The sequence below is a fragment of the Pelodiscus sinensis genome, chromosome 1, assembly GCF_052426305.1.
Source record: "Pelodiscus sinensis isolate ZL-2025 chromosome 1, ASM5242630v1, whole genome shotgun sequence".
Taxonomy (NCBI): Eukaryota; Metazoa; Chordata; order Testudines; family Trionychidae; genus Pelodiscus; species Pelodiscus sinensis.
The window spans coordinates 70,914,295-70,939,224 of NC_143052.1; the positions used below are offsets into that span (position 1 = coordinate 70,914,295).

Below are 24,930 nucleotides of genomic sequence, written 5' to 3' on the forward strand. Positions count from 1 at the left end.
TGGTACAGGACCTTTGGCCAACAAATCAAATCCACTTCCTGTTGCCAAACTGTTAATTGTTTCCCTTATCAGGATTCTGGAACTACAGTCCAAGACACACTGTCATCTCTTCCAAGTAAAATATTCTGTTGCTTGTTATTGCTCTCAATTGCCAAAGATAGACGGAGGGGTTGAAAGTGTCAATATGTTATTAATTCTACAATAGCAAGTTCCTGGCACAAGCCATTCAGATGAAGCAATGTGATAAAGTGAAGCAGTTTAAAATTACAGCAAGTTCAAGGCAGACACAGTACTTCAGTGGCAGTATCTTCAGGTGAAGAACTGAGATGAGATTGGTGAACTTTGATTGATCGTTAGTTAATCACACCAAGGGGCTGAGCTGACACAGCGGTCTGCCCTTACAAGGTTCTGTGCTGCCATTCATTACTATCCTGTCAGTCACACTGACTTGTGCAAGAAGTGCTTTCAAGAAAAATTAAACCGACGCAGCTCGTGTGAATTCCAGCCAAGCTTATTTCATGGGGGCTGTGGAAACAGAAAGCACAAGTGCCTTGCTGGTAATTTCAAGCAATTTGGGGAAGAAGGATTAGAGTCAAGTGCAATTCTGGTCAGAGACATTTCTCTTAATAAAAAGCACCATCTTGCTCTGCCTGTCAGCTCTTTGTGGCATTGAGCCATAGCTGCTTATTTTACTGCTATTAGCATTGTCGGACAATATAGCTGTGAGATTGCCGGCTGCAGGGGCGGTCCTATGGAGCATAGAGGCCTATGTGAAGCAACATAGGGACCCCATGCAACTTGTGGATACCTGTGCCACCTTTCTCCCATTGTAGTGAGCTTCCTCCTTCATTTGTTTACAAGGCTCAATATTCTCTAGCGACAGCTCTGCCTACATAGACTGACAAGTCATGTTGTGGAATCCAAGTGCTACTTTTTCAATAGTGGAGGGGAAGGCATTTTAGCCTCTTTTATGGACTGCTTGGGGACCACATAAAAAAGTGTGGATGGTGCTGTGCATGGCACTGAATGAACATGTGTGATATGGGGACATATGTGATGGTGTAGGAAGTAGGCCACCATGGTGGGTTGGTTTCTGTTCTGCCTTGTGCTATCAGTTCTCATTGGAAGAGCTGCTGTGCAAGAGACAGCAATTAAAATAGCTTGATTTATTTTGAGATCCCAGGTTGAATTTGCAATACTGGCAGATTTAAAAAAAATTTTTGGATTTGCAAACTGGCTGCACTTTATGTGTGAGTGAGTGAGAGAGAATAAATATGGAATTCCACAATATCATTCTACAGTTACTTCCCAGATAGCACCAGCCTTTAATGAATAGAAGCTATTTTTTTAAAACAGCTTTTCACTTACTTGGAAGAATGTTTATTTGCTGACATTTTATTTTAGAAATATTTTAGATGACTTTTGCACCCCTTGCATAGCAAGAACAAAATGGTTAACAGCTATGTGTGTAATTTACAATCTAGTTTGTTTTCCTATTTTTATTCCACATAGCAATGCAGGAACTTTATTATCTCTCTTGCAGACTGCTAAACAAACAACAATTACATAACCCACAGGGGCCAATTAAAATGGTTCTTTGCTTTTTACCCCCAACTTTTACATGGGACAGCTTGAAAATTGTGTATCAGAATTATAGCTATTTATTGTCCCGTAACAGCCTTCATTTAACTTTAGCAAGCTGTCTGATCAATGTGGGAGGCTCATGTGGGAACAGCAATTCTTTTCCATTAAGAAAATTTCCAACTCTATGTGAACTGATTCACAAAGAGAATTTATCTCTTCTCCCAACATGATATAAAAAAAAGCCTCAGCCAAGATTGCCAGAAAGTAACTGTAATGCCCAAGGCTTCTGTCATGCAAAGTTTTTGGTTACAAGGGCTACCATGGGGAATTACAAACAGAAAAAGATCAGTGAGTGAGACATGATTTTTTGCACCAATGTCAGAGTGCAAGGATGCAATAAAAGGGAGATGATGGCACAGAGAGAGGTTTAGATAGTTAACTGGAAATATGTTGAGTGATGGGGTGGGCCAAGCCCTGAGGCCAGAGAAGGACCATAGAGAAGTCCTCCCGGCAAGCTAGAGGGGCTATGGAGGAACCAGCCAATCAGGAGCCAGGAGGCACTACAAAAGGAGCTGCAGGACTAGAGACAGCTTTGTTGCAGCCCAGGCCTGAAAGGGAGATGGTCAGAGCGGGCTGGCTGGCAGGCAGAACCATGGACAGCTCAGAGTGGCGTGCTGTTTAGAACATTATCTCCAGGAGGCGAAGCCCGGTAGAGATGACTCTCATAATGAGTGGGGAAATGGACTAAATTGAGAGAGACTCTACAGAGGGCACCGGGGTGGGATAGAGAGATACTCTACAGAGGGCCCACCCTAGAAGGAGCTTGTGATTGCATAAAGGGTGTGACTAGGCTAGAGGGCTGAGTAGCCGCAAGGCCTTTATGATGACAGAGTGCAGGAACCTCCACTTGGCCAAATGGGAGCATTCGCATGAAGTGAGTGCTGACCCCATTACATGTTGTCAATTAGCTTTATAGTGATGGAAGTGAAAAATGTTCAGTGCCATTGTTAATGGGATAGCGTCCTGTTATGAAACAATGATTCATAAATGTAAGAACACAAAAGTTAAATTGTACAAGCTTGTGGTGAAATCCGTTCTGTAGATGTCAGAGGCTCAGAATTGTCTGACTAAATATACTCATGTTCTCTTCCCACTATCCTCCCTTGATTTGACCGGCATCCTCCGCTCCTGGCATTTTATGATGCGTTTCTTGACTTTATGAATGCCTCTTACCATCTTTTTATGTGTGGAATTTAAATAAAATAAATGTTAGGGCCATATGATACTATTTTACACTGAAACTAGGGTTAATTCATGTGTTTCAGAAAGCTGAGAGCACTCCCTGTATCTCAGGATCCCAGTGTATGTTTCTGCCATTGTATTCTGGCTGATTTATAACTTCTGTAATTGTGTTGCACACAAAGGGAAAATGATATAACCGAAAGCATGTGGAAAAGGGTAGCACTTCAGGAGAATATTTGAATTGTAAGTTTAATGCAGAATAGTAGGGAGTTGACTGGCTACGTGGACTTTTTTGTTTGTGTCAGCTAAATCCGAGGCAAAATACAAAAATTTTAGTATTCAGGAACGTTGTGGCAGTCTCTAAAGGAAAGAAGGATTATTATCCCTTTTTACAGGTAAGAAAACTAAGGCATAAGGTGATGAGGAGTTGCCTCCAGTCAACCAGCAGGCCTGGGGTTGATTCAGGATTAGAACTCAAGTGTCCATGCCCTAGTTAAGTGCTCCAGCCTCTAATCCCAATGCCTATGGAAGTACATGGGGAAACTCATAGGGTTACTCTCCAGTAATTGTCTTGTCAATTGTCAGATGTTCTTGTTAAATGTGGGATTAATTATGTGATACAACAACTGCTTTAGTGGATGGAAGGGCTTCCATATCTAGGTTAGGCTTTAGCTGGTGTGCCCACATTTGAATATGGAAGTAGGTTTAATCATGGTAAAGAGGTTTAATGCCAGTGTCAATAGGTGGTTTAACATATTAAAAATAAATGAAAAAGCTTTTGTGTGGATAAAACAGATTCCATGACTCAATCTCTTCCTTCAGGTGTCTAAGCTTTCTTGTGTTTTTCTGAATTATTCCTTTAGGACTCTGTAGTTAATAGGGAGGATGGCGTGGGTATAGGGTGGGTATGTAGAGCTATGTGCATCTCTGCTCCTTCTCCTGCTATGCCCATGTCAGGCTTTACAGATTGATGCACCCTCTTAGGGCATGTCTACATAGCAGGGCTAAAGCCAAAATATGCTACACAACTTGAGCTACGTCAATGGTGTAGCTTAAGTTGAAAGAACTTATTTTGGCTTTTGGTGCTGTCTACATAGCAGGAAGTTGAAAGAGAGCACTATTCCTCTGACTTGCCTTTATCCCCATAAAATGAGGGTTACAAGAGTCAGGGTAAGAAGTCCTCCATCTTGACATTGTCAAAGTAACTGCTTGTGTAATCACCACCAGGCGGATTTGAATCTGGGATCTGTGGAGCTGAGTAGAGGAGCCTCTACCCTCTGAGCTAAAAGTCAGTGGGCTCCTAGCCCATACTGTAGAAGTCTCTTGGTCTTAACGGTTGTTGTGGTCTAGGTACCACTTGCATTGCTCAGTAACCACCCTAGGTGTGTGGTTTACACTTCCAGTGTAGACGCGCCCTTTATTGTTTTAAGAAAGCTCTCCCTTTTGATTTATACCCTCACTAAACATGTTAATATGTGGTTAATTGGCTAGTCAACTAGTCGATGGAATTTCAGCTAGTCGATAGGCACTTCTGCATTCCTCCTTTCAAATGTACAAGAGCCCCAACTGGCTGCATGCTGGTGCCTGCTTTGAAATGCACAAGAGTCCCCAGCGGGGGCTCTTGTGCATTTCAAAGCCATGGAGGCTGGGGTCAGCGGGGGGGTGGGCGGACACTCACAGGAGGACTGATCAGCTGTGCGACCACTGTCCCTTTGAAACTGCTGCCTTCGTGCGATTTAAAGGGGCGGCAGGGGACCCCCAGGCTCAGCTGGGGATTCCCAGCTGACCCTGGGCTCCCCGTGGCATTTCCCCAGGATTAGTTGAGGAGTCCCCAGCTGACCCCAGGTTCCGGGGAAATGCCGCTGGGAGCCTGGGATCAGCTGGGAATCCTCTGCTCACCCCGGGCTCCAGGGCTGCCCCTTTGAATCCCTGCAGAGGCAGAGTTTTAAAGGGGCAGCCTGCCGCATAGCTGATCCCAGGATCGGCTGTGCAGCTGTCGCCTTAGGGTTTCCAAGTGGCAGTGCCACAAAGTGGCAGCTGCCACTTTGAAGTACCCCTTCCTCCCCTTTGCTGCTTCTATTTCATAGAGGCAGGAAGGGGGGCATTACTAGTCGACATTACTGTCAGATAAGCAAATGCTTATCGGATAGTCACTAGTCTTTAACATCTTTAACCCTCACCTTTTCCTTTGCCTGCCTGCCACTCTATGGGGTCTCTGGACTAATGCCCAAAGTGACAACCACTGGTGGTAAAGAAGCTGCAGACTTCTTTATAATTGAACCTTGTCAGTACTGCCCATTAAGTCTGCTGTGCACGTGCTGGCTCATTAAGCAAAGCCACTATAACTTCTTCTCTCTCTAGTTTTGTCCCTCCCCCACCCAACATAGCATTCATTCAAACCGTCCCTTATTTTATATGCTGAGGTGCAGGAATAAGTTGTTAATTGCTGCTGTAGTTAGTTATCAGCTTGGCGGTGACACATGTCAGGCCCACCAGCTGTAGAGAGCCAAAGGATGGGGTCAGGGTTCGAGAGTGTTGTTGATTATGTATGTAAACAAAGACATGCAGTTCTGCTAAAACTATGGATTCCATCCATTCATATTTCTTGAATGCTTAATGCTGGTTTGCATATAAATAATTTGCATGTAGACATTTAAAAAAAATCAGGGAGTGGAGTGCACTGAACCGGGAGTCAAGAGATCTTGGTCTAATTAATTTCTGGTTGTCTCTTGTCTTTCTGTGTAACATTGGACAAATCACTTTCCCAGTCTGTGACTTTTTCCCTTCTCATCATCTGTTTTGTATATTTGGGCAGGGATATTTTTCATTTACATTGTGTTTGTAGAGCACCTAGCACAATGGAGTTCATCTCTCAGTGCATTTAGATACAGCTGTCATTCAAATAACTTGTAGCAAAAATACATCTGAATTATTTAAACTGGAGAAGGAAAACTATTGACTAGAAATATCAAGTCTATATTTCTGCCAGTGCACGATTTTCTTCACCAGTAGATAGTCCTATGCTTTTTTTCCGATGTAGTATAAACACTTCAAAGAAAAAGAGTTTGTATAAGTTACCTTAAGAGATTATTTGACAGTCATTTTCAAGAAGAATTTTTTTTGTATATTCCAATGAGTATTTCCTCCTACTTTCATCTCATGGGTTCTAGTTAAATCCTGCCCCACACCTTTTAAGTTGCCTTAGGTAATTGGGTTACCTCCTATTTTCCCATCTCATAGTATTAGTGGATGTCAAATAATAGATGGTCTCCAGAGAGGTGCCTTTGCAAAATTTAGGACTTTGGACCCTACACCTAAATATATATAAAGGGAATTTACTGGAACTAGAATGAACAGAGAAGCCTTGTCCTCATATGCAAAAAGCAATATTTCTGGAACATGGGATTGAGCACAACTCCAGTGCCATCTTGGGAAGCTGCACCAACACAGGGCTGATTTTCTTCCTTTTTATGGATCTGCCTTTCTGTAGGATTTATATAACCCTCATCACTGTGCCTCAGAACCCTTAATCTGTTTATCTTCCCTCAAAGCCTCAAGGAGTCAGGGAAGTAGCATTATCAGCCTTTTATAGGCAAGAAATGGAGACAGAGAGGCTAAGCAAGTTGCCCAAGTCACAGAAGAAGTCTGTGGTGGACCAGGAGTTGAACAGAGATCTCCCATGGTCCAGGCATGCACTGTAAACACTAGACAACTGTTTGTCTCATCCTTTTGGTGTTGTTTTCCACACTGCTTTGGAGGTGAGAGAAGGAAGTGGAATAATTCAAAAACCCACTAATACACAGCTCTATATAGAGGGTTTTTTTCATCCATCGTTCTCAAGGGACTTTAGAAGAGGATATCATCATCCTCATTTTACGGATGAGGAAACTCAGGCAAAGAGGAAAGGTGATTTGTCTAAGGTCCCAACCTCTGCAGTTCCTAAGCTGTGAATAGACCCCAAGTCTCCTGAGTCCAAGTCCAGTACTCACAGTGATATAAAACTCCCTGGAATTCAATTATTATGTATTTTTTCGACTTGACCCATTTGTGAAGAAGAGAGAAGTGAGTCTGCTTGTTTGGTGGACTTAGGGAGTATGTATTGACTTGTTCTATTTTAATGAGAAGCTATTGTTGGTGGAGGCAGCTTATATTTTTCTTCTCTGAGATTCTGCTGCTATTTTTGTTGCTTTTTATTTCTAGAACACATAGAGAGCTAGACAGGCCACCTTAATATTATGATGCTAATATTTTGATTTCACAGAACAGGCTCATATTTCAGCAATATTGTGCATGGAATTTATTTTCACTCTTTCCCTAAGACTTTTCAAACTGTAATGTGTTTCTCTGCAGGATTTGATAATGCAATGTGCAATTTCTTCATCATATCTGGAAAAGCATTAAAATGTAAATTAGAGTAACAATGCAATTCAGTAAAGCTCATTGCAATAGGCTAATAAACAGCATCTGTGCAGAACCTGCACCAACCATTATCTTCGCTTCCAATAAATGTGTATAACTTGTTTCTGTTGATTGACAATACAGAGTAAAACCTCAGGAATAAAACACATCCATTAGAATTTTCTTCAGGATATAAACATATTTTTAAAAAACCTACAACCTGGACCTTGATGTTATGTATGCTGGAACACTGCCTTCCTTACCCCCTTTTCAAGATAATCTGGGAAAGCTTCATGGGAGTTTTTAAAAACAGAGAAGCTGCTTCTTTAAGGTAACATTCTGCATCTTCTCAGCATCAAAACATAGTTGACTGTGGAAACTCTGGAGTAACTAACACCTTCAAGGTGCAGCAGCAGCACAGCTTTGAAAGTGACTAGTTGAAGCTTTGATTTTTATTCTTCTGACAGCATTGGTCCTTCAGATGCTCCTTTTAAGTGGTAAGCAAGAAACCCATACCTCCTTGGAAAAAAAAGTGTGTGTGTGTGATTGTCTGATATGGTGCTATTCAATCGAAAATAATACAGGTAAAAGGTCTAAACAACTACTAAATGTACTGACAAATACTGGTTGTCTAATACAGATGGACTTTTTCAGTGACCGGTCAAATGTAAATGTTTTGGAAAGCTGAAGATAGTTTAAAGTAGTCTTTTAAGATGATGGGTTGCTTGTTTGGGGTGACATGGAGTGCAAGTTTCAATATACATGTTATATATTTTCTGTGTTTCAAGGGACACTGAGCCGAGGTTCTTATTTTGTTGATATATGGTTTGAGGGAATCATGAATTTTCAGTCAAGCAGTGTTTTAACTCCAGATCTCATTCTGCCTCTTTACACCTATATACGTTTTGTAATATGTTCTGGATAGAAGAAGTATGAAAACTATAGGACTGTAAATCCCAAGCACTCAGAAATCATGAGGCAGCTCCCCAAAAATCAAAAGATTGGGTTAAAAATCACGAGAAATCTAAAGAACAAATGCAGCTGGAGTTCTTTATTTGTGTTTTGGCATTTGATCATTGAGTGCATACTGTACTTCGGTTATTTTTTTGGAGGTTTTTTTCACAATCCCAAGGGCCTTGTTTTTAAAATGAGAGCTAAGGATTTAATGTAATTATAGAATTGAGAGAAATAAAGAAAAACACTGAGTATCATGAGACTTGTGATTAAAATCCGAAGACTGGGCAATACTGAAACTAACTCTTGCTTCATTTACAACTAAGGCCACTGACATCTGTTTTACCTTGGTCCTGAAAGTCTGAAAACTTTTTTTACTCTGCGGTATGTAAGATCTGGATTTTTTTTTTTCAGTAATTTGAATCCCTGGATTCAGGCAGAAATCTAGGTTTATGAGAGTTCTTCTGATGCGACCAAACTGTACACATTGCAAGATTTGTGAGTAGGGACAGATAATTTAACAACTTTTTTTCAATCCTAAAACCTTGGGGCCAGTCTGCGTTGGTTGAGTCTAGAAGCTACCATAACTAAGACTAACTGCCCTCCATCTCCAACTGAGGGTGCTAGTGGCCAGGATCCTTTGGCATGTACTAGTGTCCTGGCCACATGTATTTCTCATAACATACCCCCCAGAGCTGTTGGTGGGGAGGGATAGTGGGACAGGAGCTGTTGTATCCACTCTACATCACCAGATATTTTCCCCCACCTCTGAGTTAGGGGGAATCCTCACAAGACTGGTTAATTTGGCTTTGCTACTGAGTCACACAGATACATTGTTCTCCATAATATATTACTTATAGGCAGCAACTGAATAGGAGTGGGCAACTATAGTCCTGGAAAAACTTGGAGTCAAACTGACAGCACTTCAAAACAGGCCAAGTTAGTTTATTAAAAACCCATTTTGTGGTGCAGATGTTACTTTTAATCCCATTTCAGATGTAAGCCTCATTCAGAATTTTAAGAAAAATCATCTGTTCAGAGGTATTACCCTGAAATACTGCCCTTTTGTCTATCAGAACTTGTGTGTATTACTCCAAAAGGGAAAGTATAAATGTAATAGCAGTAAAAAAAACCTTGTGGTTATGTAACCCCCACACCTAATGTGGTTCACTGTCTCATGGCTTTATGACTCAAGCTGGAGCCAGGCAGGAACACTTGTAAAGTGCTAGTGGGCTGATTTGAATCTGGGACCTCAGGAATTTAGTGTAGAAGCCGCTACAGCTTGAGCTACAAAACCAGCTGCCTCTCAGCTCAGGCTGTAGAGTGCATTTGTTCTTATCTCTCATTGTCAGTAGTCTAAGTGCCACTACCTGGGACAGTGAACCCCACCCACTAGGTGTGTGGGTTAGTTACAACTTGTGCTTGGGAAAATCACCCATCCTGAGCATGTTCCCTTTCTTGCTCCCTAATTTAGAAGAATGGACTGTAGGGAATACATGATTTGTTTCTCTCTCTAGTCTAGTTTACTATACAGGCAGTCCCCGAGTTACGCGGATCCGACTTATGTCGGATCCGCAGTTACGAACGGGGCGTTCCTCTCCCTGGTCTCCAGCAGACCAGGGAGAGGAAGCAAAGCGGCGGAACACGTGGGCAGCGGACAGGGCTGTCCGCTGCCCACGCGCTCCGAGGCTTGGCTCTGCTTTGCCCCCCCCCCCCCGTCCCTCTGGTCTGCAGACCAGGGGGACGGGGGGGGCAAAGCAGAGCCAAGCAGAGCCAAGCAGCGGAGCGCGCGATCAGCTGACAGCTGTCAGCTGGCCGCGTCCTCCGCAGCTTGGCTCTGCTTTGCCCCCCCCATCCCCCTGGTCTGCAGACCAGGGGGACGGAGGGGGGGCAAAGCAGAGCAAAGCCGCGGAGCACGCGGGCAGCAGCTTTGCTCCCCGTCCCCCTGGTCTGCAGACCAGGGGGACGGGGAACAAAGCAGAGCAAAGCCACGGAGCCCGAGGGCAGCAGGACAGCCACGGCGCGTCTGGGCTGTCCTGCTGCCCCCGTGCTCCATGGCTTTGCTCCGGACACCTGTGGTACGGCAGCTGGGGCGCTGCCAGTTGGTCCCGTAGTGCCGCTCTGGGCGCTACTGGACCAACCGGGCAGCACCCCAGCTGTTCTGCCCCAGGCGTCCTGATTCAGCCACTGCTGGTCAGATTCAGCAGCGGCTGAATCAGGATGCCTGGGACAGAGCAGCTTGGGTGCTGCTGGGTTGGTCCAGTAGCGCCGAGGAGCGGCGGTGCTACTGGACCAACCCAGCAGCACCCCAGCTGCTCTGCCCCAGGCGTCCCCAAGTCAGCCGCTGCTGAAACTGACCAGTGGCTGACTACAGGAAGCCCCTGCCCTGGGCTTCCTGGAATCAGCCGCTGATCAGTTTCAGCAGCAGCTGACTTGGGGATGCCTGGGGTTCTTAAGTTGAATCTGTATGTAAGTCGGAACTGGCGTCCAGATTCAGCCGCTGTTGAAACTGATCAGTTTCAGCAGCGGCTGAATCTGGATGCCAGTTCCGACTTAGGGACTGTAGGTTTGTTCTTAAGTTGAATCTGTATGTAAGTCGGAACTGGCATCCAGATTCAGCCGCTGCTGAAACTGATCAGTTTCAACAGCGGCTGAATCTGGACGCCAGTTCCGACTTACATACAGATTCAACTTAAGAACAAACCTACAGTCCCTATCTTGTACGTAACCCGGGGACTGCCTGTACTGCAAAAAGTGATAAGTTTCATTACTGTGCTGCATGTAGTACAGTTTTGAAGCTACGTACACTTTGTTCTTTTATGACTTTTTAAACTTCCTTTTTAAAATATACAAATACAAGAAATTTATGTGGGGAGTTATTCTGAACATCTAATCTACACCAGGTTAAACTTTACAGAGATTCTTTTTCTGTGATGGAATTAATATTAAGGATTTTTAAAATTAATATAGAAAACTAAAAACCTGCTGTGTTTGTGACTCTTTGTGCCCTGTATCTTTTAAAAACTGCATTACGTCAGGAAGACAAGAGAGATTCTAGGTGGAAGCTCGTGGTGAAGCAGAGAGATGGTGGTTTTAGAGATACTACTGTTTTCCTTTTTTCTAATAATGTTAGAAGAAAGCAGCTGTGTGGTTCTTTATCATACTCACATGACTGTGTTGTGTTTATATAGTGCCTCATGTTCAAAAATACACATTGGTCTCTCTGTCTCTCTTCTTGTGTTAGAGTGTGGAAAAATACCCTGAAATTAAGTTAAAAATTCAATCCGCGTGAAGCTTCAGAATCCATGTGGAAATCAGGATCCATTTCCATGCAGCTTGGAGCCTCCAAATGAACAGGCAGCCCTACTCAGCTGCTCTTCTGTCCCTCTCTGACTTGGCAGCATGGTGCATACACTACCTAATTCAAGTTCATTCACACACAGAAGCCCATAACTTGAGCTGATTGGCACTGGCAGAAAAGGCTGTGGCTTCAGTTAGCATAGCTTGTCAGCTGCTAACACAATCATTCTGTGCAGTGACCCCATCCTTCTGTGCAGCTCACATATTATTTCACAGCATAGGTATCTACATGGCAATTGGGAGGTGTGACTGCAGCACACCTAGTCCCACCTGAACTAACTTGGAACAGCTCAGCTTGCTAAAAATATCCGTGTAGCTCAGGGTGGGCAACTTGTGGCCCGTGGGCTGCCAGCAGCTCATTGGGGTTTTCTGAGGCCTGTGAGACGTTTTGTTCATTGATGCCCACACGCAGGGTTGGTCTGAACCTGCAAAAGTGGCGAGGAGTCCTGTGGCACCTTATAGACTCACCGAAGTGTTGGAGCATAAGCTTTCGTGGGGAAAGACCCACTGCATGCATCTGACGAAGTGGGTCTTTGCCTATGAAAGCTTATGCTCCAACACTTCGGTGAGTCTATAAGGTGCCACAGGACTCCTCTGCCAGATTCCACCAGTTTCCATCCGTGTTGTTTTTTCTCTACTGGTTTTACTAAAGTGACATGCATGCAGAGGAAGGGCATGTGAAGTGAGGAGCGTGCTCACTGCAGCCAACACTGACTGAGAGCCGTGCACCTAGCCAAAGTGTTGCTACGGCTCAGTCAGCACACCCTGCAATTTTTAGGAATGCAAGCGCAGTTAACAAAGCTACCCTATCCCGGATACAACAGTCTTCTTTACAATAATCTTGTGGCTCACTGGGAGGAAGAAGGGCCACGCATGCAGCCCACTCACTAGCCTAGCTGGACTATTGCTACAGGTTCTGGCATAAGTTAGCCACCATAGTGTAACCCCACCTGGTATCATAGGCCCATGCTTCCATCTATGTGTAAGTGGGGGAATGGTCCCGCTATTGTGGGGAACTTTCCTGGCTTCTATACACCCCGGTGAAATGGACCAGTGAAAGGATCTGAGTCCCCGCTCCCACTTCCTTTACCCCACGGCCTCCCTGATCCTGAGGGCTCCCCCTCCACTCTCCTGAGTAGCAGAGCCCTCAAAACCCCAACAAGGCTGGGCCCAGGTTTCCTGGGGCTTAATCCCCGACCTTGTAGTCACTAGGGGCAGGAATTAGGGTGTCCCCACTCCGAGGTGCTCTCTTTACACTGCAGGCCTTCTTGGCCCAGTGATCACTTCATAAGGTTCAAAGCAAATACAATTTATTAAACATCAACTGATTAAAGAGAAAAGAATAAGAAAAAATGAGAATGGTTAAATGAGAACACACAGCCCTGCTCTGTAGCACAGGGACATCAAAACAGCAGCCTGCAGAGTGTAAGGACAGTCCACAGTCTTTTCCTTAGAGGCCCCTTAGAGGCCTTGGATGTGCTGCAGGAGGGGGGGCTGCAGGCTGGACACGCTTGCTCTGGCAGTGACCACACAGCCTCAAGCTCTAAGTGGCCAGACCCCTCTCCCAGTCCAGAGCCTCTCCCCACACTTTGCAGTTCCCAGCTGCTCACCCCATCCAGCTGCAGGCTGTGCTGTGTGGCCAGTCTCTAGCTTCTAGCGTTGCTTCTCTGTTCCTTTTGGCTCTCTGAGCGCTGCCAGTCTGCTGCTCAACACAGGGTCTGCGCTCCTTGAGCTGTGTGTGTCTGGCTCAGCTGCTGCAAAAACTGCCCCTCAGCACACAGCTTGCTTTGCTTGGGCTGTCTCTCAGCTCCCTGTTTTTGCAGGACTTCTTCTGCACACTGCTTGCCCCCCCTTGGGCAGTCTCTCAGCTCTCTGTTTGCTCAGAGAGAGCCAGAACAATCCCAGCTCACAGGGAGGACGGATCCTGGCCTCTTACTTTTCTCACTGGCCTGTCCAACTTGTCAATCAGGCTAAGCTGGAGTGTTGGCTGCTTTCCATTGTCTCTGGGGTCTGTCAGTCTCATGGACCCTTCCCCTGTTGACACTGGGAACTGGCAAGCCAAAAAACTCCCACAGAGTTTAAGTAAGGGGCTAATAGTCCCCTTACATATGCCACAGTAGCTACGCTGCTATTTTTAGTGAGTTGGTTTAATTAAAATCTTGGGTGTGCCTACACCTGCTCTCCTCATTGCTATTTAGTTGTTCCCAGTGTGTTCACTCTCATTCTAGCTTTGTTAACTTGAGAGGCATTCACTTGTTTTAGCTACATTGCAGCCAACTCTGTACTGAAGACATAGATACAATTACAAGCTGTGCTGCCAAAATGGACTATCTCCTTTCTCTCAGATGTCAAAGTCATAGAGGAACAGGCGATGCTCCATCCAGCTGCATTAAGCTCCCAGTGTAGATTTCTGGTTTGGAGGAAAGGGAATGCAGTGCAGAGCTGCTTCACCTGTGCTTCCTCCCCAAAACCTGACATCTCACCCATTTGTCCTGGGTTAAAATTCCTGGAGACCCAGCTCCACATTATCTGCTAGGAAGATCACGTTGTACTGGCTCGTCTCTGCTTCTGTGTAAGGAGGGCTCTCATGCGGTCTTTCCCCTGCTCCACTGCCTTTCTTTGAACCATGCACAAGACCTCAATGTGATTGAAAACATCCAAGCAGAGCTCATTAATTGGGATTTTCCTTTCACTACTTAATGGAAAATCATGGGTGTGTCTCTTGTCACTCAATGGAGGAGTGTGCTACAGCTGTCTTGTACTGCCTTTAGCTTTCTGATGAGAGACTTTTATGGGTGATTTTTTAGTCATTCCCTCTGGACAGTTCATCAGGTAATCTTTCCAAATGCATCATTCGACTGATGAGACAGGCGTTCTGTGGACAATTTTAAGGCACTAGTATTCACTGAATCCACTCCAGTGCTGAAGTTAACTGGGAATGGCTTTACAGTGTGGGAAGTGTGACTGCAATCATCAAGATGTGTATGCATCACAAAAACCATTTTTTGAGTGTTCTGGGTACCAATGGCACTCTGATAGGAGCACACTGATTGTGATACATGCCATAATAAATTGTCTGGCACTAGGCACAATGAAATTCTGACAAAATATTTTGAATACAGTGAAGTATGCATGAATGTTTCCTAGGAGGGCTTTCCTTTAATATTTGGATGAATTAGCCACAGAACTGGGGGGCAAATATAAATAGCGAGGTAATGCAGGTGGTGATGCATATTACAGTTGCCCCATTTCCATAAGACCCTATTTTCAAATTATAGACTTTAAGGCCAGAAGGGACCATAATGACCATGTATTCTAAGCTCTTGCATATCACAGGCCCAAAAGCCTCACCCACCCACTCCAGTAATAGACCTTTAACCTCCTGCTGAGTTACCTGAAGTCCTCAAATCATGGTTTAAAGACTTGAAATGACAGAGAATCCCCCATTTATTTTAGTTCAAACCAGCAAGTAACCTGTGTCTCATGCTGCAGAAGAAGACAAAAAAAAACCATGGTCTCTGCCAATCTGTCCTGTGGGAAATTTCTTGGTGTAAAACTTTCTCTGTCACCAGGTGAATCAGCCAGACACCTGGGAAAGAATATATTGTACTAGCTCAGCCTCCCAGACCTAGTGTGCCATCTTTGCTAGTAGCAAATAGCTCCAATAGACAGTCACAGATTGGCTATGTGCCACTCTAGACAGTCTCATCATATCATCTCTTCAATAATTTATTTTGTTCAGTCTTGAAAAGTGTTACAATTTTTGGTTCCCTTAGAAGTTTGTTCCAGAACTTTACTCCTCTGTTTGGAGATTATCTGTGTCCTCTGACTTGGTCCTATGAAGCTGTTTAACTTCTACTACTTCCAAATCCTCATTTCCACTAACCACACTGCTACTATTACCTTTATTAAAAACTGAAGCAAAGTATTTGTGTTGGGTCACATCTAAATTAATTTCAATCTCCACCCCATCCTTAGGGCTTAACAGTCCCACTTCTGTCCTCATTTGCTTTTTATTTTTATGTCTGAATTTGTAAAACTTGCTTAATATTTTACCAAACTATAAGGCTGTGTCTACACTGGCCGCCTATTACAAAATAGGCATGCTAATGTAGAACTTTGGAAGAGGCAAATGCGCGGGGGATTTAAATATCCCCCGCGGCATTTGCATTTTCATGGCTGCCGCTTTTTTCCGGCTTGGAGATAAGCCGGAGAAAAGCGTCCAGACTGGCGCGATCCTCTGGAATAAAGCCCTATTCCGGAGGATCTCTTATTCCTACTTGCAAGTTACTCCAAGCCGGAAAAAAGCAGCGGCCATGAAAATGCAAATGCCGTGGGGGATATTTAAATCCCCAGCGCATTTGCCTCTTCCAAAGTTCTACATTAGCATGCCTATTCCATAATAGGGGCCAATGTAGACGTAGCCTAACTGTTTGGGTTAGAGTTTTCCATGGTAGATGTATGTCTGAGACTGTGGGTTTTTTTTTTAATGAAATTTTTACCAAAATTGTCTGGCCATTTGCCAGAAATGAGGCTAAGGAAAATATTGTTTTGTTTATATTAATATCTTACAGTTACCTCATTTAGAAGTTTTAGTACCTCCTTGAAATTGGGAGGAGGTTTTCCTTGTTTCTGGGAAAATTCACTCACATTTGGCTATGGTTCATGTCTCTGAAAATACAAGTTTCACATTCAGTGGTGCAGTTGGTTGAAGCTCAGAATTTGTTGAGCAGGAAATTTCAGGATAGTGAAATTTATTTTCTTTTATTTCCATTTGGAATAAACACAAGAATCTAGAACTTTTCATGTAAAATGAAATATTTGAAAATGTTCTTGTGTTGTATCAGTCAAAATGTTTTTTGTGGTAAAAGTGAAATATTTCGTTCACATTTTGACTTTTTAAATTTGATCTTAAACTACAACTTCCAATATAAACTAAACTTTGGAACAAAAAGTTATTTTGAAATGTAAAATCAAATTGCTGTGTTCTGATAAGATTGAAATTAAAAGAATTTCAACTAGAAGTATTTTTAAACAAAATTCTGTTGAAATTGAGACTTTTTCTGGAAAGTTTTGCTTTCAATTAAACAGCATTTTTTTTGATGGAGTATTGTTCCACTGGAAAATTTTTGACCAGTTCTATTTAGTAGAGACTTAGTATTTGACAGATAATGTGCATAAGAGCCTGTTCCATTCTAGGGCTGAGCTGAATTTTTTCTACAATTGCTCCTTCTGGCAGACAGGGATAGTTGTGGCACAAGGCACAGGAACTGAGAGCCAGGAGACTGAGTTGTGTGCTCAATGGAAGGTATAGAAAATGAGAGAGAGAGAGAGAGAGAAGGAGGGAGCAATATGAATGGAATATTGAGAGGCAAAAAACTGGGCCTGGGTGAATGCTAAGGGAGAGATTGGTATGAGAGGGCATGGTAGGAAGATAGATTATGATGGCATGAGGCAAGGTGCCAAGTGTATGGAAAAGGACAAACACCGTAGCTGTTCTTTAAAAGGGGAAAAAGAGGACTTGGGGAATACTCCCATAGCTCTAGAGAAAGAACATCTATGCTTATAATATTTGTAAAGCAAATTGATTCTCTTGTGTTTGTGCTAACTGACCTCTGCTTTTTACCTACACCTCTTCACAGCATTCCCTATCCAAATAGCTAAAGAGGGCAGCAGGCCTGTTGCTACTAAGTATAGGTAGTTTCCTTGTGCCAAGTTCTCTCTTTTTCCTGTGGAGAAACCCACAAAGAGGACCAGAAATGCAAAAGAATCTGCAAGGGTGTGTTTCCGTTCCTGTAGCATGGTAAGAAAAGTTTAAGGGTCAGCGGATGAGATCGCTCAACTCTGCAAATCTAACTGTGTTGTGGATAAAAAATTGCCTACTTATGTGAAGTTGGAATATATCTTAATTTGATGTTTCACTGTAGTGTAGACCAGGCCTTAGCATTACCAGAACTTAACGGTGAACCACCGCCAATGGGAGCCCTGAGGCTCCATGGCTGTGGAGTTGGAAAGTAAACAAATTGGAGCGACCCGGGAAGCAACTTTCTCAGAGTGGGTCTGCGGACCACTTTGAAAAACACTGCTCTAGATAAATGATCTAAGTGTGAAGTACTTGACTTCATGTGGTGCCACTCCCTAAAAAGGCATGAAAATATAGGTTTCAATTAGATGGGGAATCTGACCTACATCTAAACATGTGTGTTCAGATGACCACACAGCTTTTTAATAAACATATTTGTGAATAAGTACAGTTTGGAGTTTAGCCATACGTACAAACATATTTAAAGTCACTCCATTGAGTTCAATAGAACATGATAATTCTACAAGTTTTATTCAGGGAATAACTATGCTATGATTTTTCTCCCTCACATGCTCCCTCTCTTTATTTTTTATATTTTATATGACAACAGTTTGGGATTTAAGCAACTGAAGACCAACTTTGGAGTTTTCAGGGATTTGAGTTACTAAACTGGATTATGTCTTTTTTTAATGCAACGATGCAGATTTTTTTTACCATTTTTTAATAAACTCGTGTTTCATTAACTTGTTCTGAAGGAACATCTGAACACATCTAAACTTATTACATGTGCAGAAAGTCATGGATGGTGTGAAAGCATACTGAGATCAATTAAATATTTACTTAAGCAGAAAGTGGTTTCAGGGAGAGGGGAGTATATATGCATACACCACTAGGAATGTTTCTTTTTTAATAACACAATTAGGTTTAAAATTGTCCCTTTAGTGATTTGTATTATTGTAAAGTGCTGCCACAGAACAAGCAATAACAAAAATAACTCATTAATGATTGCTTTTGTTTGGCTATGGTCCAATGCCTGCAGCTTAATGTCTGACAAGTAGACAGTCTGTAGCATTTCATCCATGTTTTTTAGATTGGACTTAAGAGATTGCCCGGATTTCTGTGGACTAATTCATTCCTAACTTGTCTTCAGAAATAATGTCATAAAGAGCTAATAGGCAGCATACACTCTAAATTATTTTGGCATTTACTGTTTGCATTATTATTTTAATGCAGCAATATGAATGAAGTAGAGGGCTTGCACTTGTTAGCTCCATGTCACAATAAGGCTGTTGCCAGTTTGCTATAGTGTAGTTTAAGGTCAAAAGATCCTAGATTTTAAGTATCACTGCAGAATCAGGGTATCTTTTCAGATCAGGGTTTAAGTGTTCACGAACTAATAACCAAAAAGCTTCTTGTGCTGAGCTAGTGGTATGTGTTCAGTGTAATACATAGGAATTAGACAGACAGCTCTAGCAAAGAGGAAACTGAGTGTTTCATTATTACAATGTATGGAGCCAATTTTCAATAAACTACAGGTGGAAGCTTTCTAGTCTGGCACACTTGGCACCTGACTGGTGCTGAGCCAGAGAATTTGCCAAACCACGGGAGGTTAATATTTTCTACTGATTACTGGCCTCCTAGAAGTAGGGTTGTCAGGTGTCCAGTATTCACCCAGACAGTCTGGTATTTTCGGCTCCTGTCCAGTAAAAAAATTCAGAGAATACTGGACACCTAAAATGTCTGGTATTTTCTTAATTTTACCCCGGGCACCTGGCAACCCTACAAACACTCAACGCCTGCCTCCTTCCCGCCCTCCAACCTCAGACCTCATGCTTACCTGGTTCCCCAAGACTGCTGGAACAAAATGGCTGCTGGCCAAAAGACCTAGGGTCTCAGTGCCCAACTGCTCCCCTGTTCCTAACCCTGCACTCACTCTTAAAGGGGACATGCTGGTTCAATACTGTTTTATTTTAATTTTTGGATTTGGGGGCAGGGTACAATCTTTGGAGTCCTCTTTTTATTTCCTCAACTTTGGTCCCCTCTCCCCCTTTTTCCCCCCTTCAATAGAATTTTTTCCTTTTTTGGTGTGGGGGTGGGGGGTGGTATTTGTTTCAACCATCTGGCAACCCTACTTAGAAGACATTTAGAGGTTAAATTAGAGCTAAATAAGAGCACAGAACAATGACAGCCAGGACTGGTGGCTGTAAATAAACTTCATAGGATTGCAGGAAACTTGGCCCATGAGAAGTGGCCATCCAGCTAACTAATATCATGCCAGACCACAGATGTTGCCAGTCCAGAGAGTGCCAAAACAGAGAGGTTCAACATGTAAAATGAAACATTACCCTTAACAGAGGTGATGACTTGTTTTAGGACCAGGCACGATTGTACTTGAGGAGAATAGTGTGTTTTGTTACTGAACTGCATGCAGCATTATTTTTGTGTAGTGTAATACACAATGTGCTGTGCTGATAGAATTGTTAACTCTTTGATGCAGATCCAGAAAGGTTTGAAGTAGGGGACTAACTTTAAAACACCATTTTGTTTCCGCTTGGATCCTTCTTTCTTGATATTCTATGCTTTAAATGATCTCCTAATGATATATTGTAGTTCCACATGTGCTGCAATTGTGAGGTGTAATTTTCAGCAGATGAGGGGTACAGAAAGGGGTTCAAGATTTAAAGGTGCATGACAAAAATTCAATCAATGTGCTATTCACAACTAAAAATGGCATAATAAAGCTGTTCCTGGAATAATATTCTGCATTATAGCCCTAGATTCAAAGCTGAAACAAGTAAACAGTAAAATCCTGATCAAACAATGAAAGATGTTTATGTTCCATACTCTTCTTGTAGAGTTTTAAAGCCATAATAAGGCCCTCTTCACTTCTGTTGTTCTTTTCAGCAACATTCAGTCTAATTTAGTTTTCTCTTGCAATATTCCATTTACCTCAAGTAGTATTAAAGAACTGTAATGTGAAGGATTAAAAACAAAACAAATAAAAAAATAGGACTAGCTCAAGAATCCTGGTTGTAATTTTGAATTTGTAGCCAAATTGCTCCTATCACAATTTAAAGATTGTTTTTATCACAATTTCATTTGTTCTCCAAAGAGCTAGATTGTGATTGGGATGACATACCTTTTGCAATGGAGGAGAAAATAAGAAAACCCTTTCTACTTTGTTCTTTGCAGGTGGGAGAAAATGATGCTACGTATCTGCTTACTCCCTTTCTTTGAGCCATTGGGGAGGAATAGAAATTGCCCTGGATCCACTTATCCTGCTTGCTGGTCAGAGCAGTTGTCCAAGTGGGAGTTAGGGTGATAGTAATCAGTTGCTGGTAAGAAGAATGTATGTCCACCCTCTGGGAACAAGTAGCACATGGATCACTGAACCATGGTATTGTGTGGTAGAAGCTTCAGGGGTCCCTCTAGAACACAATGTCTCCTGGGTAGTGCTGCTCTCACACCATCCCTCGACAGTACTAGAGATAGCCTAGCTGTGAGGACTTGGTTTTTCCTACCAAATATCTGAGGACCAAAATGGTGTATTTTCAGTGACGAGTCGTATAAAATTGCATGATTACCGATGCCCACCAACTGGAATAAGTTTGGGGTGTGGTCTCTGACTCGTAGCTTTTATAGACTTTGAATTTGATCAAAGTCATTTTCTACAAGTCTCAGGCTTGTTCAGTATTCAGCTGGGAGACTTCTTAAAAACCCAGAAAACTCCAAGAACCACAATGTCCTCAACATGTGGCACTATCCTCTGGGTGTGAAAATCACCAGCAGAACAGAAAGCCAGTGTGAATGAGATTTCTCCAGAGACAAGGAGGTCAGGGAATAGTACTTTGCTTGCCAAAGCTGGGGCACGACCCCAGACATTTCCACAGTCACCCACAGCCAGCATTCCAGACTCTCAGCTGTAACAGTGGTAATGAACTCAGCATGCTCCCTGGATGTTAATTGAATCACTGATGCAGTGACTTCTTCTTGACTGTCCAGATGCTAATGCCATGCTGAATTCAATGCACCAGTGTATGCAAAAGTCCCCAAAGTGTTCACTTTACAGCCACTGAATATGAAAGCCTGGTCTGGCCGTAGAGTGCAAAGAACTGAACTGTCAGAAAGTTTGGATGTGTCTGAATGAGTCTTTTTGTCTCTGTGGTCCTTTATGTTTTATGGAAGAGACCCCAACTGCTTGCTCTGTGTGATATTTAGATTCAATCTGCTAATCCTATCATGTAGACTGCTTCTCCACCTCTGCTCTTGCAGACCAGTAGTGCATGTCTACAGTATAATAAGGGTATGTCTAAACTGTGATAAAAGACCCTCGGCAGAGCTGTGGTGCATTTGAATCATTGGAGTTGAGCTCAGGCTATGGGACAATAACTTGTAGTGTGGATGATATGACTTGGGCTCTGGACTCTGGGATCCAGGAGTGGGGTGGGTCCCTGAGCACAGGCTACAGTCCAAGTTTACTGTGCAATTTTATAATCCCATGATCTTGAGTGATCTGACCTGGGCTAGCCATAGCTCTGCTGCAGGTCTTTTGTCACAGTATAGATGTACCCCTGGATCCTCTGCTTCCCACTGTTGTTGGTCGCTTCAAAGTCATCAAGTAAATGGCCATTCCATTTACTAGTCTACAACATAGTTAAACTTGAGTAGTTAAGGCCGATATGGAGCCCCATCTCCCAAAGTCCGTGCTTGTGGAAATGCTACTGAAACCCATTATACAGCCCCTGCAGCCCAAATGTCCTACCTGAATTAAGCAGACACCTTTTTTCCCTCAGGTGGTTCATTGAAGTGCTGCCTTTCTCTCTCAGGCAGTGAGAACATTCATTCTGTACAGTTCTTATCAAAACAATGTTAAAATTAAACACTGCATGGAAAACTTACATCATGTCACACATGCTTTCAAAAATAGCATCTTGTTGATGGCATTCAAGCAACAGTATTTAATTGTGATATTTTCATGACTTTTTAGGGCATGCCGTTATATTTTACTGAGGAAATTAAAGCAGATTCACTTTATGCTTCAGTTTGCTCTGGAATCTGCTAGAGCAGTGCCTGGGCTGACTTATTCCAGCAGTGGGCAACCTAGGGTGGAGAGTGGGCCACAGGGGTGACCCTCCTTCATCTCAGCAGGCCGCAAGATTGTTGTAGCCAAGATGGGCCTCCTGGGATAGGGTAATTTTTGTAACTGTGCTGGCGTACCTAGAATTTGCAGGGTGTGCCCATTGAACCATAGCAGAATTTGAATTGATGCAGAGGGAACATATGGCTTAGATAGTCAATGTTGTGTGCAATCAGCATGCACACCACTTCACATGCCCTTGCTGTACTTGCATGTCACTGAAGTGTTAGTGGTAGGGGAAAACAATTACTCTGAGGGAAACCAGTGGAATCTGGCAACTCTGCTCATGGGCAACAGTAAACAACATGTCTCAGTGGCTACACATAGAACCCCGGTGGGCTACAGGTTGCCCAACACTGATTTAGACTGCTGTCTAGGTCATGTACGGCCCCACAGTTTGGGGAGTGTGAATATCAGTGCACCCCACAGTATTATCTTACTTCCCCTCCTGCCCCCCGAATGAATGCTGTGAGTGTGAACTTAGACTTCTATTTTGCACTAAGGTGGTCCTTTGTGAAGAAGGCTATATTAGGGTATGTCTACACTACCACCCTAGTTCGAACTAGGGTGGTAATGTAGGCATACCGCACTTGCAAATGAAGCCTGGGATTTGAATTTCCCGGGCTTCATTTGCATAAGCCGGCCGGCGCCATTTTTAAATGCCGGCTTGTTCGAACCCTGTGCCGCGCGGCTACACGCGGCACGGGCTAGATAGTTCGAACTAGCAAGCCATTCCGAACTATCTGTACACCTCATTCCATGAGGCATACAGATAGTTCGGAATGGCTTGCTAGTTCGAACTATCTAGCCCGTGCCGCGTGTAGCCGCGCGGCACGGGGTTCGAACAAGCCGGCATTTAAAAATGGCTACATCAGTGCAAACTCAGAACCTTTAAGTTTGCTCCCCAGCATCCACAGAAGAGAATGATAGCATAGTCCTCTTGTGCATACTAGAAATGTCCCCACCTTTCAGTCTAAACTAATGAGCTGTGAGCAAATGGTCTTGTTAAGATTGCATTCAAAGCTTTGTCTACTTCAATTGCTTTCTTTTAATTGGAGCAGCTGTAGCAATTTTTATTCGAGTCCGCATCCTATGTTTGGAACAAACCTTACATTAAAAAAAGGAGTTGGAAGCGCTGTGCCTTCATAGCCAGAAGGCACGTCAGTCAAAATCAGCAGTGGTTAAACTGGATTTTTGGAGTGGGGACTACTATAGTTAGCAGATTCTCTCCAGCACCAGAACTCCTTCCTCTGAGTGCCATATGGAGCATGAGGGAGTCAGTTACAGCTCTCTGATTCTTCTAGGCAACTCTGAATCTTCTGGATGGGCTCCTCAAGAGTGGAAAATTGGCATAGGATTGTGGAGGTCCACAGCACTCTCTGCCCATTTTTGATACACTGCTCCCATATGGGAGGAGGAGTGAAGTGGGAATGCAGTGAGGACAGAGGCTTCAGGCCTGGCAGTTACACCGATATGCCATCAAGGAGTTACTTTAAGCAGAAGGTTCTCTACTTTGTGATGTGCATCAGAATGACAGACCCTTCCCGAGTAGTACAAAAGGACTGTAAGCAGGATTGAAATGTAGCCCTTTGTTGTCTTATGTATTAGCTGCTCCATTCACATGTGTGCACAGTGAGTGCCATAGATCAGCACATAGATTGGAGTATCCGCTGGGACCCAGAAGTGAGTCTGTGGAGTGGGGGGTATACGTGTCATCATCTTCAAGTTTCACTGAAAACTTCAATTGATTTTAGTGGGTGAGGGGGGAATTGGTTCCAACCTCCCAGTGACTGCGCTTGCTTAGGTGTTCTGTCCTCAGTGACCATCCAGGGCTCATCTAGACTACATGGAAGATTTGAAAGAGGATATGCAAATTCCACGGGAATTTGCATATCTTCTTCCGATCTCGCTTTTGAAAGCGGAGCTTTCGAAAGTGAAAGTTATCAAGACACGTTCTTTTCAGCAAACCCCCCCCTTTTCAAAAAGCCGCTTTTCCTCGGAAAATGAGAGTGCAGGGGACACACAGCACATAAATGGCACACACACATGTGAGCAGATCCTCAGTTTGGTGTCTGTCTTAAATGCGTGATCTGTCCCCTTTCCTAGCTCTCCGGGGATAGAGCTGTGGAGCATGCAGATTTTGCAGGGATGGCCTTGAGGGCATTCTGGGTCTCATCCCATAGCTAGAAGAGTGACAGAACTGGAAGAGTGCTCTCACTCAGCTTAATTAGAGAAGTCACTAATGTAGGAGGCACAATCTGGCCCTAATGCTAGGAGCTATGTGTAAAAATAACCTGCATATTTATATAGGCATAGGTTTGCCATGTAATCAATGATAGCCACTATAACAAAGTCTGTATTGATGCAGCTGGCGAATGTATAAATAGTCTGCCTGTAGCAAAAACATGTTGTCAAGTCATTAACTAAGCACAGCATCTTGCACTGTTAGGCT

The 24,930-nt window shown here is 43.4% G+C and overlaps 2 long non-coding RNA genes across 3 annotated transcripts in view; one reads left to right on the forward strand and one right to left on the reverse strand.

Moving 5' to 3' along the window:
* Nucleotides 1-24,930, forward strand: part of LOC149525586 (uncharacterized) — a 229,487-nt gene that overhangs the window by 67,708 nt on the left and 136,849 nt on the right. The gene's annotated exons all lie outside the window — the stretch shown is intronic.
* Nucleotides 1-24,930, reverse strand: part of LOC112545045 (uncharacterized) — a 57,214-nt gene that overhangs the window by 7,354 nt on the left and 24,930 nt on the right. The window lies entirely within an intron of this gene.